At 42.0% G+C, this 14,675-nt stretch overlaps 1 protein-coding gene across 13 annotated transcripts in view; it reads left to right on the forward strand.

Annotated features, from left to right (window-relative positions):
- The first annotated feature begins 2,950 nt into the window (after window positions 1–2,950).
- The window catches only part of TNIP1 (TNFAIP3 interacting protein 1), a 74,032-nt gene continuing 62,307 nt past the window's right edge, over window positions 2,951–14,675 (forward strand). For 3 of the 13 annotated variants that reach the window (XM_020809965.3, XM_078385636.1, XM_078385637.1), the window contains exon 1: window positions 6,752–7,025. The gene's annotated coding sequence lies outside the window, so the exon portion shown is untranslated. Of the gene's footprint in view, window positions 3,017–6,694; window positions 7,026–14,675 lie in introns of those variants that run through there. The other 10 variants (XM_020809962.3, XM_078385633.1, XM_078385632.1 and 7 more) reach the window with 5 other exon arrangements.

A 14,675-nucleotide genomic window follows, 5' to 3' on the forward strand; every position in this document is an offset into this window, starting at 1 on the left:
ATGGTTTTCATGTGAATTCTTTTCCCTTGGGAGCCGAGAGCTGTGCTCCTAAAGCTGAAGGAGAGGCAGAATTCACAAAATAAAACAATTCTTTTGTGTTTGCTATCTATTCATCCTTAGACGAAGGACAATACCTCCTCTAAAATTTTCCAATAGACACTGGAAAGGAAAGGTCTCTTGGCGCTCAGCAGGAAAACACATGTTGGAATGTGGATGATCCAGGTTGATTTCCCAGCCTCCCTGAGCAAGGTGGGGGAAAGACCCATAGGCTAAACCTGAAGAACTATTGCCAATCAGAGAGACCAGGTAATACCAAGAAACTCAGGCATATAAAATAATTTCTGGTAAGCTTCAAGAGCACATCTTTGAGTCTTTCAACATTTATTCAGCATCATTACCAGGATAAAAGTGACAACCCACCTTTGCGTCAGTGGAAAGGAACTTGCAGAAGCCAGTTTCCCTGCCTATCCCCTTATCCTCCCACCCTTGGTCAGCACAGCCACCTTCAAAGGGAAGGTTCCCCACCACCACCACCACCCTCCTCAGGGAAAACATTTGTGGAGTCTCTTCCTTCCCCAGTAAAGGTGGGGAGGGGACATCAGCCTCTGGAAATGCCGGTGCTGCCAAGAAGATGGCTGTTATTCAAAATATGTTGGCATGGGTGAGTTGGAAGGTTTAAAAATCACCTCACATACAGGTAAACTGCTCCGTCAGTGAAAACACACCAGGCAATACCAGACAGAAGAGAAGCATGTTTATCACCTTTTCGCTGAGGGGGAGGGGGTTGGATTATCCCAGCTTTGAACCTCGACAGTCTCAGTGTCTTATTCTGATGCTTTTGTTTTCAGTCTGTGATATGGAGGGGTCTCGAACTGGACTGAAAGAGCAGTCAACGGCCTTTTGAGCAGAGGCATGGTATCAGCAGAGGAACAACAATGATTTTTCTCCCCAAACATTCCCTGAGCGCACATTCCCACCCTCAGCCATGCTACTAGTCCGACTGGGGTGGGGTGGAAGAAGGAACACAAGACAAACACAGCTTCTGTCTCTTTGCTCTAGTGAGGCGATCAGCAGCTTCACAAAGTCGTTAGGCTGGAGAAATGAGGCAAGGGGAAAGTGCTACGATGCATCTTTCCCCAAGCCCTGCTACTCTCATCCAAAGAAGCCCAGCAGCCTAGCTTTTTCCTTCCCTGACCACAGCTGCTTTTATATCGTTATTTTAAGGGCATGAGATTCAGTTACTGATTATTCATATTACATCTGTTTTGGACTTCATTTCAGGACAGAAGTCAGCAGTGGAGATGCAGACATTCATCATAGCATTCACCACAGTCTGCCCCATCCTAAGAAGAGTCCAAAAATACAAGCAGCTAGATGAGTTCATCTGCTGGAAGATGGTGTTATAGTCCCTGCTTCTCAGAAAGCCTAAGGGCGAGCACTTGTTCCTCTATTCCACAGATAGATAGATAGATAGATAGATAGATAGATAGATAGATAGATAGATAGATAGATAGATAGATAGATAGATAGATAGATAGATAGATAGATAGATAGATAGATAGATAGATAGATAGATAGATAGAGGTTCATTTGTTACACATGGCACTTTAAGAGTTAATTGGCTATGTATGTATTTTTGTCTGCTACAGAAATTAGACAGAATATGGGTCCATTGTTCATACTTTTCCTAGAACAATATACAAGAGATTGGGTAAACAAGGGATCATTATTTCTCTTGCTCTTCTAGAAACTCAGACTTCGTAATTTGTGTCCAGGACAAGCTGACTAAGAGAAGAAGGAACAAGTATCCACTGGTAATTGGAAGGCAGCAAACACCTACTCCTTATCACTGTGAGAAAGGAAGTTTCAAGAGAACTGGACTGAGGTCACTCCTTGGTACAGAATTAATTAGCAAAATGGTTTCAGCTTAGTGAGGGAAAAGAAGTTATACCTGTGAATATTCAGCCATTTCAATGCCTGATTGGCAGATTTTCTGGAAGAGTCTGGAAACTGGCATTTGGGGTATTAAAATGAGAAGTAGAAGTTACTTAGTTTAGCCTAGTTATCTCTTAGGAAAATTCTATGCTCATCTGCTGCTCTGCTATATGACTTGCACTCTGTATATGCTCTGGAACTATGCTGAAGCTATGTCAGGATGTAAGTATTAGCATGGGTTAGCTAACTTTCTGGAATTGTTCCTGCTTCAAACCTTTTGATTTATTATTTTGCTCCATAAGGGTTTTGACTGTTCTATAATGGCTGAAACTGTTTTGAAGTTTTGTTCCTTTTGTTTTTCACCATCTTTAATAATATTTAATTTTTTAAAAAGCTGTTTGCTTCTTTTGGGACTGAAAAGGTTAGTGGTACTGAAATTATATCTGATTCAACCATTTAACACGAGCCTGTGTGTTTTGTGGGTATTTTTGCCATTCTTACCTTGCAGTCAAACAACATTGTGGATTTCTGGTAATTCCCTAGAAGCACTGCTTGGTCATAGTAGACTAAGGTGGAGGGAGGGTACTAGGCAAAAAGATTGTCATTCAACCATCAGCACATTTAGTCCACCTCAGTTTTACTCATCCCAGGACAATCAGGAGAGTGTAGCTTAGAGGTTACTATGGGCCCTTCTGACCTCAGGTAACCATAACACAATACACTTTTTAAAAGTCATTTCAAGAATGTGACAGGACAACTGGACCTCCCTTGATCTAAAACAATCACCATGTTTTTTTCTAGGATTCAAAAACTGAAATCACATTTCCTGCTCAATAGATTATGCATTGAATGATGACGCACATCAGCATACCCTCCCCTCTGGGCTGCAGGAGAGCCCTTTCAGCTCAATTACTTCTGGATCCTCTTCAAAAAACGACAAAGAAGGAGAGCTGTCTAGGGCCCCCATTGCAGGGGAATTCCCCTTCTCCAAACTAAAAGTAAGCTTGGGTGTGCCTTCCTCCCTTCATTCGATCAAAGCGCTCTGGAAGGCTTTTTTGGACTCTCTCCCTTACTTGCCTGAGTAAGTAATCAGAGGGCATTTGCCCCTGATTTTAGCCACTTGTGAGACTCGGTTGTAGCTCAGAATAGGAAGAAAATCTAATTAACTGGGGTGTGTGTCTTAAATTAGAAGAGTCATATACAGGATCTATAAAACACTGTTGATTTTTAGAACTGTGAGAGAATGAACAATTCAGGTCTCAGAGTAAAAGGCTTCCCAAGTGGTATCAGGAAACTGACATCCTCAGCGGTGAGTCTGTGGACCATGAGAGGTAAAGTAGCTGAAATCTGGGGGAGAAACTCCAGAAACCAAGCCTCTCATTGCATGCCACAGCTGCAGAGGCTGAGTAGCTGGCAGGACCTTTGATGGTAGCATTTTGTTAACAAAGGGGCAGCGCTGCTGTTTGAATTTAAAACATGTGTCGGCTTGGTAGCTGACCCCATTTTTTTCGGCTGTCACTCACTGACTCTTTTATTTTAAAACCTTGCCTTCTAATTTTAGAATGCCACAGCTCTATAAATATAGACAGATGCTGTTCTTGAAATGCTAGTGTGGTGAAAGACTGACCAACTCCAAAGGTGTCTCTCTGTGGCTTTCTGTGCCACTTGCACTCACTGCCTTTTGTCTGGGAGAACTCATTGGCATGAAGAATGGCAGATCCCTTGATGCAAGGCATATTGGTCTCCCACCCTCCCTACGATGGCTGTTCAGTGCCACTGTCATCTTATTCCAGAGGTGGAGGACTTTCAGCCTTTCAGAGGCTCACTTTGTGCAGTCCCACACCGCTGGCTGTGGGCAGGGGAGGGGGACTGAAAATGTATAATCTCTGGAGAGCCAACATTTTCTGATGTCAGTTTTTTTTTCCAATACAATTTGAGTGGCTGCTGCCAGGCTGTGGAGTGCACTCCTTCAGGAGCCCAGGTTGCCCACCTGCTCCTCCTCTCGACCGCTTGTCTTTCTTTCTACCGGTTTGCTTTTTTAAGACATGCATTCGGTTGCCTAGGAGAGGTGGGAGCCATTATGGCATACTGCCTATGATGAACTGACTGGCTATGTCATTCAGTGTTTCTAAATGATGGTTTTCAAATCATTATTTAACTGTTTTTATACTATGCCTTACTATGTTTTTAACTGCATTTATTACATTGTTCTAGTTGATTGTGAACTGCCTTGCGTCCTGTAAAGAGGAAGGATGCTATTCCTTTAAAAATATACTGTAGCTAGTTCATCTTGCAAGATGTTCTCTTCAGATAACTTGTAAACAGCATTAATAGAACATCATTAATTATATTACTTTTATGTACTATGAAGTTGCATCTGAATTATAGTGACCCTAATATGGTATCTAAGGTATGTGAGATATTTGGCCGAGCAGAGACTTGAACCCAGGCCTCCTCGTCTATCATTCTATCCCCTAACTTACACTGGTTCTCAACATTAGTCGTGCAACCACATTAACAAATATATTTTGGTGTCTTTTGTGCTGACAAGTTGCTCCCAATGTATAGTGAAACAATTAATTAATGACCTCCAAAATGAAAATCATTAAGAACCCTGCAAAACTTTTGCAAGGTAAATGTGTCACAAATTAATACATTTTTCCTCTTCTGAAATATATGACATAGCTACCTCTCTGAAAATCCAGCAATATAAAGAGTTCCCCTCACTTTTCTGGACACCTGTGTGCTCCCAGTTGTCAAATTATAATAGCCATACACTAGGCAAATTGCTAATTTCCAGATTTCATAATTGAAATTATATTATTAAATAATGGGTTTCATTAGACATGATTATGCTAGGGCTTCAGTAAACTCCTTAATGCCTCACCCAACTTACTGACAGTATATGACTAGATTCTCTGTACTTCCCCTTGCTTAGGGTTGCCAGACGTCCGGAAAAGGGAGGACATGTCCTGCTTTTTAAGCGAAAATCCTGCGTCCGGCAGGCAAAGCTAAAAAGCTTTAAAATGTCCGGCATTTCTACCTGAAAATGTAAATCACCTCTCCCTCCCTCCTTGGTTGTAAGGCATTTGTAAATCCTCCCGGCAGTTGTAAATCCTCCCTTCTGATGGTTCTGATCAGAGATAAGCCAGTTTAATTGGTCCCCTGCTGTGCAACAGAGGGGGGGGCAATCAGTGACTGCTTCCGGGGGAGGTGACTGAGAGCACCTGTGTGCTCCTAGTCAGACACTGTGCAGCACATGAGGCAGGACTCTGATATTTTATTTCCCATCCTTGAGTAACCCAAATGTTCTTGGTTTGCAGTTCCCAGAAGCCTCCTCCACCAGCTATGCTGGCCGAGGTTTCTGGGAGTTGAAGTCCGAGAACACCTGGGTTACACAAGATTGGGAACCACTGCCTTAGCAGATTGCTCAAAAGAGGGCATTTTGTCAGCATTGTGACAGCTATATTTGCAAAAGTTTCCTGTTAGGCATCTCTTACTGAAAGCACAGTCTCTTTAGTGCCCTTCTGTATCTACTCACTTTGTACACACCCACACTTTTCTTTACTATTATACACATCTAGGCAAATTTTTAAAAAGACGGCGAACAGCAAGACACATACCCCTCCCTTCCAAACTTAATTATATATGGGATGAAATTCCGCACTAAGTTACAACTAGCACAGGCCCATTGAATCAATGGAACCTATGGAGGAGTTGACTTTCCAAAGACTCTCAATCACGAAGGCTTTGCCTTAGTGATTTTCTATCTGAGATGGGTTTTAAGTGGAGTGTTATGCCTTGCTGCTTTGAATCTGTTGTAGCTGTTGATTTTGGTTGTCATTTTTAGTGCAGTGGTTGTGTGATCCTTTTTTTAGTACTTTTTTACTTACTGTTTTTAGCTTTTAAATATTGTCTTTGAATGATGTAAGCTGCCTTGGGTTCTTTTTGAGACGAAAGGCAGGGTAAAAATATTTTAAATAAATAAAACATTCCTTCAGTGGACGTACTTTCATTGAAACTTACTGCTTGAGTTCAGCCATGAAGTTGATGCTAAAGTATTGGCATCAAACCTGAGTTTTTGTAATTATCCTATGAAGGAAAACATGAACTTCGGACTCACTAAACACTGTCAAAGACTTTCTCCTCAAGGCTGTGCTTGCAACAAATAAGCCAATAAAACTCTTACTAGACCCCCTGTTGCTCCTGTTTCCGTTGTGCAAAGATCTTCACACTTACCAAGATATGCAACGGTCCAGATTGGTAACAATCATATGCTCTTAATTCATGTTTTATTTTGTCCTGGAGTAGAGGACTATTGTGCGGAATTCTTATGCTTCCTTGATTACTTCTCCTAAGCTCCGAGTCAGTCTAGTCAGTTTAATGCTTCCTCTCCACAGAATTCTCCTCCAATCTCATTTCCCGTTCCTTTATGGCGAGATTGGAAACGTTCCAACACACACACACCCTTTTTTTTTGACTACAACTTCTAGAATCCCCTGATCAACATTTTATCTGACTAATTTGTACATAAAGGTTTTTCTTTTTAAAAGGTGCAAGCTTAGGAGGACATAAAACAAAACTCGCCCCCACCCCAAATCAAAATCAATACAGCGGCGGAGTGCAGAAAGTGCACCACCCCATCGTTTTACTATATTCAGAAAGGAAAGCCCCACTGCACTTCAGTGGCGTTTACTCTTGAGTAAGTATTTGTGTTCCACCTCGGCACAGTTTTCGGGGGGGGGGCAGCCACTGTGACCCTAAGTCCTTTATTGCGCAGGCAAACCCTTCAGCCGCCCGTTCGGCCCTCCCCAAAGGGCTTCCCCGCTCCGACGCCTCCAGTTGGCTCTCTGCAACTCCCTTTATCGCCGAGCAGCCTCAAGGCCGCCTGGTTTGCGCTTAAAAGGAGAAGTCTGCTGATTAGCTGCCCGCCTTGTCAATCATAAGCCAGGGAAATTCCAGGCGAGACGCTTCTGACTCAGCTTCCTCTTGAGCAGCCTGCGGAGAGGAAGTAGGAGAGATGTCAGCGATGCAAAACACAGTCGAGCCGGGACGCGGAGAGATCCCCGTCACCCGTAGAGCCTTCACAGGTAGGACTAGCTTACGCCTAGGTGCCCCCCCTTTTCCTCAAGTGTAACAAAGATCGAGGCCTTTTCCCGGGCAAGAAGGGGGGGTTTGTTCACCACTCGGGGGGAGCTCACCTTAATTGCCAGAGACCATCATTTTGAAGTTGAAATTCGAGATGCTGCTGAATGTCACTGATGCTAAGGGAGGAGGGGATCCTGTCTCGTATCTCTTCTTGGGCTATTGGGATAAGGGCACAATTCGTCTAAAAGACCTGATCAAACTAGGTCAAGACAGGATCTGCTTATGATTTGGCAAGAGGTGGCATGTTGCTCCTGAGGACGGTAGCCGTGGCAGGCGAGATCTAAGGTGGATCAGTTTCCAGAATCTGGAAAATGATTTTACTTTTGCTTCCATTCTGTGTATCCTTGAAATATCCTGTTCATAGACCAGCAGCAGCCCCTCAGTTTCTGCTGTGATCTGGAATGCCAATGGAAGTAATAACGACAAGGCTTGTGATTCGCTGTGGTCCCCACTGCCTTTACCCCTTTGGGCAAGGTGGGATTTAAATCTGACACTTACGGAGAGATTAATTGACTTTTAAAGTATGCATTTAAGAGTTTTTGAAAGGACTGGGCAGTGACAGAAACAGGCTGTTTACCTTTCAAGTCACATTTCCATGGTACTCTCATCCATTGTTAAAAGATGATGAAACGGTGCATTTATGGTTGAAGTATGGGTGGAAGAGCCAGGCCAGATTGTAAATGGGTAGAATTGTTTGCTGATATGCGAAGCCATGATCTTGGCCTTGGAACCTCGAGACTTAGGATGCGTAAGGCTCAAGCTGTTTTGGTGTAGGTCTAATGGCACCATGACTTACATTACAGGACTGTAGTGTTAACTTCATGTGTTTGTGTTTCACCTTCCTTCTAAGAGTTTCGGGTTGGCAAACAAAGATACCATCACTTAGTGTCATGAGACTGTATTTTTTTTTAAGAGACAGTGGCTACCTAGAGATCTGTTTTCCTGGGATAGGAATTGAATTCAGTTCTGAATACAACCTCAACTTTCTTTCCATTACACCAGGGATAGAGAACACGCAAGCCTTCTGATGTAGTTAAGATGCAACCGCCATCATCTGTCACCTCTGTCCTACAACATCTGGAAGGTCTCGTGCTCTTCCCCACACACATTATAAGATGCTAACTTTTCACATCACTTTTTTGTTCTTTTGGTAATTTTTCTTCTCAGAATAATGCAGGGAGATATTACCCCATTTTACAATTCAGAAAAATTAAGTTGAGGTTAAATCATTACAATACACGTATGTCAAGTATTCTAAAACTATGTATACTTCTGTGCATGGTTGCTTGGAATTATGCTCAGTGAAGCTTACTTCTGAGTAAAAATACATTAAATTGGGTTTAAAGCTATGTTTGTATATTTTGGCTACCTTTGGAGTGGTGGCAATTACTTAACAGATAATAACTTTTTGAAAAAGGAACCGTAAGATTGCCCATATTCTTTCTTGTCATGAAGAGCAGTTCTTCTGGCAAATGTTAACTCGTTGTCTTCAGAAAATGGGGGGAAGGCCGTATTTTTGGAAATTTCCGGTCAAGAAACATCATAATCCTGCCATTTGTAGTATGTCAGGGAAGGTGACTTCTAAAGTGGGTGAATTTACCTGGGTGGGTAAACTCACCCTACTTTTGTGAATATATGTCACATTCTGAAAGTACCTTCCTACTCTATAGCCTGTTCAAAGAGATTAATGCTTTTCTGTGCTTTTTCAGTAGATACTGGTTAATTGGCTAGTAGACTTTGAAAAGGACAAAGGAGCATCAGGATCTGTCCCCAGTAGATTGCCTTGTTCATATCAACAGGTCTGAAAGTTATTGAGATCTTTGGCCTTTTGAATTTGTAAATCTTATGAAATGTAGCTGTCACCATAGCACCTATACCTTTTCCAACTGATAATTGAAGTGTATTAAACTGAATCAAAGGGTTTTCCACATATACTTTCCCTGCAAGAATATTTACGTGACAGTCTAAGGGAGCAGAAGGTACACTTTATGAGTTTTCTCGCATCTTTCCACAACAACAGGCATTGTGAGGACATATTTAGCTGCCCTGAATGCTTCATTAACGAAAACAAAATAAACTGATAAGCTGGCTTTGTATCCACATTCAGTTAATGGACATCAAGTTGATGCACAATTGCGTTGTGTGAAAAACAGCAACCTCAATTTCCCTCTGACTAGCCTCATGATTACTGTTTTAATACACTTATGCTAGCCAACAGGCAGGAATTGTGGGAGCTATGATTCAACAATCTCTGAAGTGCTTCAGATTCCCTACCCTTACTATAGGTCTTGAGCAATGGGTACTTCAGCCTGAGAATTCCCCTTTCCCCAGGTTATGCTTGTTCTCATCATTTAATGCTCCCATGGTAATAATGAATACTAGGTGAGACTGGGTGTGTAAGCAATTCCTCTTGCTTGCACTATTAGATTGTCAGTGTCATCACCAAATAGCATGGTTGGAGTTGTGTCTTGCCCAACTGTACTAAGCAAATTTTAAAAATAGTTTGCTATTCTGGTGTTCCTATTCTCAGGCAATAGAAAGGTTACTTGGAAGGTTTCTTGGAGCAGTTGAAATTTTATCTCTCCTGGAATCACATTTAGTTTTTTCAAGAACTAGAACTTTTTGGAAGGTTTAACTTCATGACTTCCCAAGCTATCCTGTGTTCCATGAAGGCAAAGCTCAGTTTCTATAAAATAAAATAGGGACAGGTCCAAACTTGAGTAAGAGACCTTGAGAAGTTTGGTATTATTTGTCCCTGGTTCTGTTAGCCTTGGTGGTTTCAGTTGTTGGCTGTTGTCTTAAAGCAGGAGTGGGCATACTTCTCCAGATGTTTTTCGCATACTGTCTCTACCAACAACAGCCGATAGTGAAGGATTATGGAGCTGCAGTTCAGAAACATTTGAACGGCAAGAGTTAACTGCTCTTGGTTGAGAGCCTTTTAGCCAGACAATTTATAAAGCAATAAAAATACAATTGTTAGCTTCTTCCAAAGGATCTGTAAGTCTCGGCTCGTTTCTTTGATATTAAATTTCTGCAGCGCTTAAAAACCTGTATTTTTTTCTGGGATATTACAATTACCATATTTTTCTGTGTATAAAATGATACTTTTTCCTAAAATTGAGGGTCGTTTTTTACATGGAAGTAAGAAGGGGGAGGGATCAAAGCGCTTTGATCCCTGCTTTCCCCTTCCACTTTGCAAAAAGCTGCTTTTCCCCTAGCAAAAAGTGGAGGGGGAAAGCGGGGGGGTGCTTTCCCCCTCAGTTTCTTTGCAAAAAGCTGCTTTCCCCCTCCACTTTTTGTGAGGGGGGAAACCAGCCTTCTGCAAAGAGAGAAATTCTGAGTTAGAAAAGTGGAGCAGCGTCTTATACATGGGGCTGTCTTATACATGGAAAAATATGGTATTTCCTTAGCTAGTAGCTAGGGCGTTGGTACACTGAAGTCCAGGCTGCAGTCTGATCGCCTGAATTTCACAGACATCTCCCCTCCCATAGTGTCATCACTGAATCAGTTAAAGTTTCCAGTGGTTCCCAACCTTTTGTCCCCAGATAATCTTGGACCAAAAAATCCCAGAAACTTTCACCACTAGCTGTGCTGGCTTGGGTTTCTGGGAGTTGCAGTCCAAGAACATCTGGGTTCCCCATGGTTAGGAACCACCAAATCAAACTACTCCCTTCTTGCTTCTGTCTCTTGGCCCTAACACCAGGGTTCAGCTTGCATAAAGAACCTTTTGCTCTAGAGGAAACTGACCAGTTTCACTACAGTATCTGGAGAACTGCCATTGCTTGATTTCATTGTCTTGACAAATTAGTTGCCGCTTCTCAAGTAGGTCCACTGGCTGGAACCAAAGCAGTCCCTCTTCTTCTAATAGGTAATGGCTTGCATGTTGTATTATGTTTGCCCTAGTGCTTGGAAAAGTTACCTTTTTGGACTGCAACTCCCAAATTCTCCTGCCAGCATGGCTATCAGTTTTAAAAGTCTACAAAATACAGTAGACATATATGCTAAACTGATAATCTGAAACATTTACTAATCTTCTCTCTAGTGTGTAAACAGTGAGATAGGCAAGTAGGTTTGCAAGGTGATATCTTGCAAAGTCTAAAGCCAAACCATGGGAAATGTTACTGCCCAATCTACAGAAATAATTTTGTTACTCCATGTCAGATATCTGAACCTGTATGCCAAATATAGTCACTTGTTTTACTAACTACTGTTCGTGTTCTTCCGGCGATAGTTGAAGGATACTATTTCTCTGCATGTGCACCCATCTGCTCTGTATGGTTGGGAGACCCTCTGGAATAGGTTTTATTGGCATGTAGGCTGCTGTGCCACAGATGAAGTTGGGAAAGATCTGTCTGTAGAGAGAAAGTCTGATTGTAGTGCGGTGGTTAGAGTACTGGACTGGAATGTGAACGCAGGTTCCAGCCTCCAGTCAGCCTTGGAAGTCTAAGTGACTTCGGCTGACTCTGTCTCCGTCCAAAACTGATTTAGAGGGTAGTTGTGAGAATAAAAGGGACAGACGGAGAGCTATATAGGCCACCTTGCAGTCAGTCAAGAAAAGTTGAGACATAAATGTTGTAAATAACCATAGTAATTAAAGGTAATAATATAGACCACAGCGTACTGGTTGCAGTTATCATACAAGTTGAACTGAGTTGGAGATAAGTCAATACTATGGGTAAAGTGACACCAGTAAAAAAAACCTGTGAGTATAGGTATTAATTTTAATACAGTAGAAAACGCCCCCCATATCCATGAGGATAGGTCCCATCCTCCCTCCATGGATGCTGGAAAATACAAATAATAACAAACCCTATACATTGGTTTCTTCTAGTGGACAGTTCTGGTAAGTACATCATGGAAATAGGTATTTCCATTTTTTCTTTTAATATTTTTAGACTGCAGATAAGTGAAAACGTAGATACTGATCCTGTGGATAGTGTACTATCATGATTCTTGCTTGTAGCCTAGATTGATCTCACTTGCAGACTCTTGTCTGTTCTGCTAGCCACAAGAAGAGACTGAGTACCTAGAAGGAAGGCTTCTCTCCCGGTTGTTTAAGGCAGGGGTGGAGCGCCTTGAGGTCTGTCAGATGTTTTGGCCCTCAACTGCCAGAAGCCTCGGCAGGCAGCATGGCTAGTGATACAAGACTGGAAGCTGGAATCCAAAATATGGAAGTGGGGTAGGGCTAAAGGTTCTACACCACAGCTTGAGGGGAAGTCTCTGATGCAGTTGTGCATTTCAGTGTTAGTATTCCTCCCTATCTTCATATTACTAATGCCAATTCTCTATGACTTTCTTTGATCTACTGGGCTCTCCAATGGGCAGAGTCAAAAAGCAAGTGAAGGAAACTGCAATCTGGAACAGGAGCTTGTGTGCATGCTTATGTATATACACACATACACATTTCCCTCTAGTGCGTAAATTTTTTTTTAAAATTGCACTCTTCAAGCTGCTTTTTATCCAGTATGGGATAATGCCCGTATCAGCTCAGACTTTAATTGTCCTCTTGTGAGCATGTCGAAATCTATAAAGACCCATGAGTCCTTCTAAGCCACATTTGATGAGCTGAAGCATGTGGAATGCCTCACTGCACACTTCATTGGTTTGCTGCACCTCTCCACGTACTGTAGGTGTCTGGGCTTTGCGTTAAAGGTCAATATACCGCATATCTCTTTGAAGGCTGTGTGCAGCACACTAGTGGGAGGAAGGACTCGTGCTGCCAACAGCTGTGCATTTGCTTGACCTTCTTCCGCATACTAAAATGTTGTCTACTATGAAGAACTGTGTTGATGGCTGTTCTGCAATCTCTGTCGGCCGCTGATCGAGACTTGCTGCCTTTCACACCATTTTCACACATCCTTTGTTCTGTCTCCCAAATGTAGTTGTGGATAATCCCAACTAACTGTAGGTGTTCCTATGGATGTCTGTTGCGAACTCTGTAGGACTTGTCACAATCCTGGAAGCAGTTCTTACACCTTCCTCTAGTCTTTGGGTAACACATGTCAAAAAGACTTTCTAATATGCACTCTGGCACTTTTCTGTTTGTTTGGTACCATGTAAGCTGCTGTCTCATAGCGATAGTTATCTATGCAAAGGCATCACTACCCTGATGTCAGCGTGAATAGCAAAGGAATCACTGATAATACAGTACAATATATATTTTCAAATATTTTGGACCATGAACTGTGGTCCATCACTGTTATTAAAATGCTTGTATTGAAGAGTGCATCTCCATCTTTAATACCTTTGTGTGTCAGGTATAGCTAACATGCATCTGCTTCTGATCTCTGTGAATGCTTGGAAATCTAGCATTCATTTATGTTGTTCTGTTACTTTTTATTGATTTTAACACACGATCTGAGAAGATCATCATCATTATCATCTTTGAACTGCAGAGCTGGATGGGACCCTGTGGATCATTGGGTCCAGCCCCTGTCAAGGAGGCACAATGGAAAATCAAACTCCCAGTCCCTGGTTCCACAGCCAGATGCCTAAACCACTGAGCTATCTAGCAGTTCACACAAGCAGCACCCAGACGGTAATGTCTGAAGAAGATGTTAGTAATGTACTATTTCTTTCTTTATATTGATATGGCTGTTTTGTGCCCAGGTTTCTGGATTGGAAAGAAGCCGAAGTAACAATTCAGGAAAGGTGTTTCTGCGTGCATTTACTACAGATATTTATATTTGTATCAGTCTGAAGACTCCTGTTGTTGTTTAGTCATTAAGTCGTGTCCGACTCTTCGTGACCCCATGGACCAGAGCACGCCAGGTCCTCCTATCTTCCACTGCCTCCCAGAGCAGCTCACAATTAAAACAGTTCTTTAAAACAAAGCAAAACATGAAGGCACACAGATTTAAAGTAGCAGTAGAAGGCTCAGAATAAATACAGCTCATGATTTTAAAGAATGAAAGGAAATGCTGAAGTGAAGATGGGCATATTTCAGGTCCATGCATTAGAGCCTAGAGAAAAAGGCATATAGTCGCAATGGAAGAATTAAACCACTTCTGAGTATCCTTTACCTGGGAAACCCTGAGAAGGGTCACCATAAATCATTGCCAACATCATCATAATAAAACAATATGTATAGACTTCATATCAGTTGTTTCTAAGGTCCTACAAAGCTCCTTAGAAATGAGGCCGGCTTTCTTTGGAAGCTACCTTAAAGATGTTCTGCCTCTGCAAATTAAAACTTTCAATTTTTATAATACTTGTTATCTTTGCATAGGCCACTGTTAATTGTTTGTTGCTGAATGCTGTCTTTAGATTTGTGTGAGTTCATCAGCCACAGGTTCACCAGTTTTCAAGAACAGCAGGTATTGTTGCATGCTAGAATGGTGGGTTTCAGATCCTTTCCAAAGGGTATGAGGTTCAACTTGTAGCGTCTCACTTTTGACTGCGTTAATAAAGAAAACTGATCTCGAAAGAGCAGTCTGTGAACCTGTGGAAACATAGAAAGAACACTCAAGGAGAAAGGCAGTAACATGAGAGATACCCAGTTTTCCCGAAAATAAGACCTAGTATGATTTTTAGGATGCTCGTAATATAAACCCTACCCCCAAAATAAGCCCTAGTTTAGTGAAACCCTGCCC

The sequence above is a fragment of the Pogona vitticeps genome, chromosome 2, assembly GCF_051106095.1.
Source record: "Pogona vitticeps strain Pit_001003342236 chromosome 2, PviZW2.1, whole genome shotgun sequence".
NCBI lineage: Eukaryota > Metazoa > Chordata > Lepidosauria > Squamata > Agamidae > Pogona > Pogona vitticeps.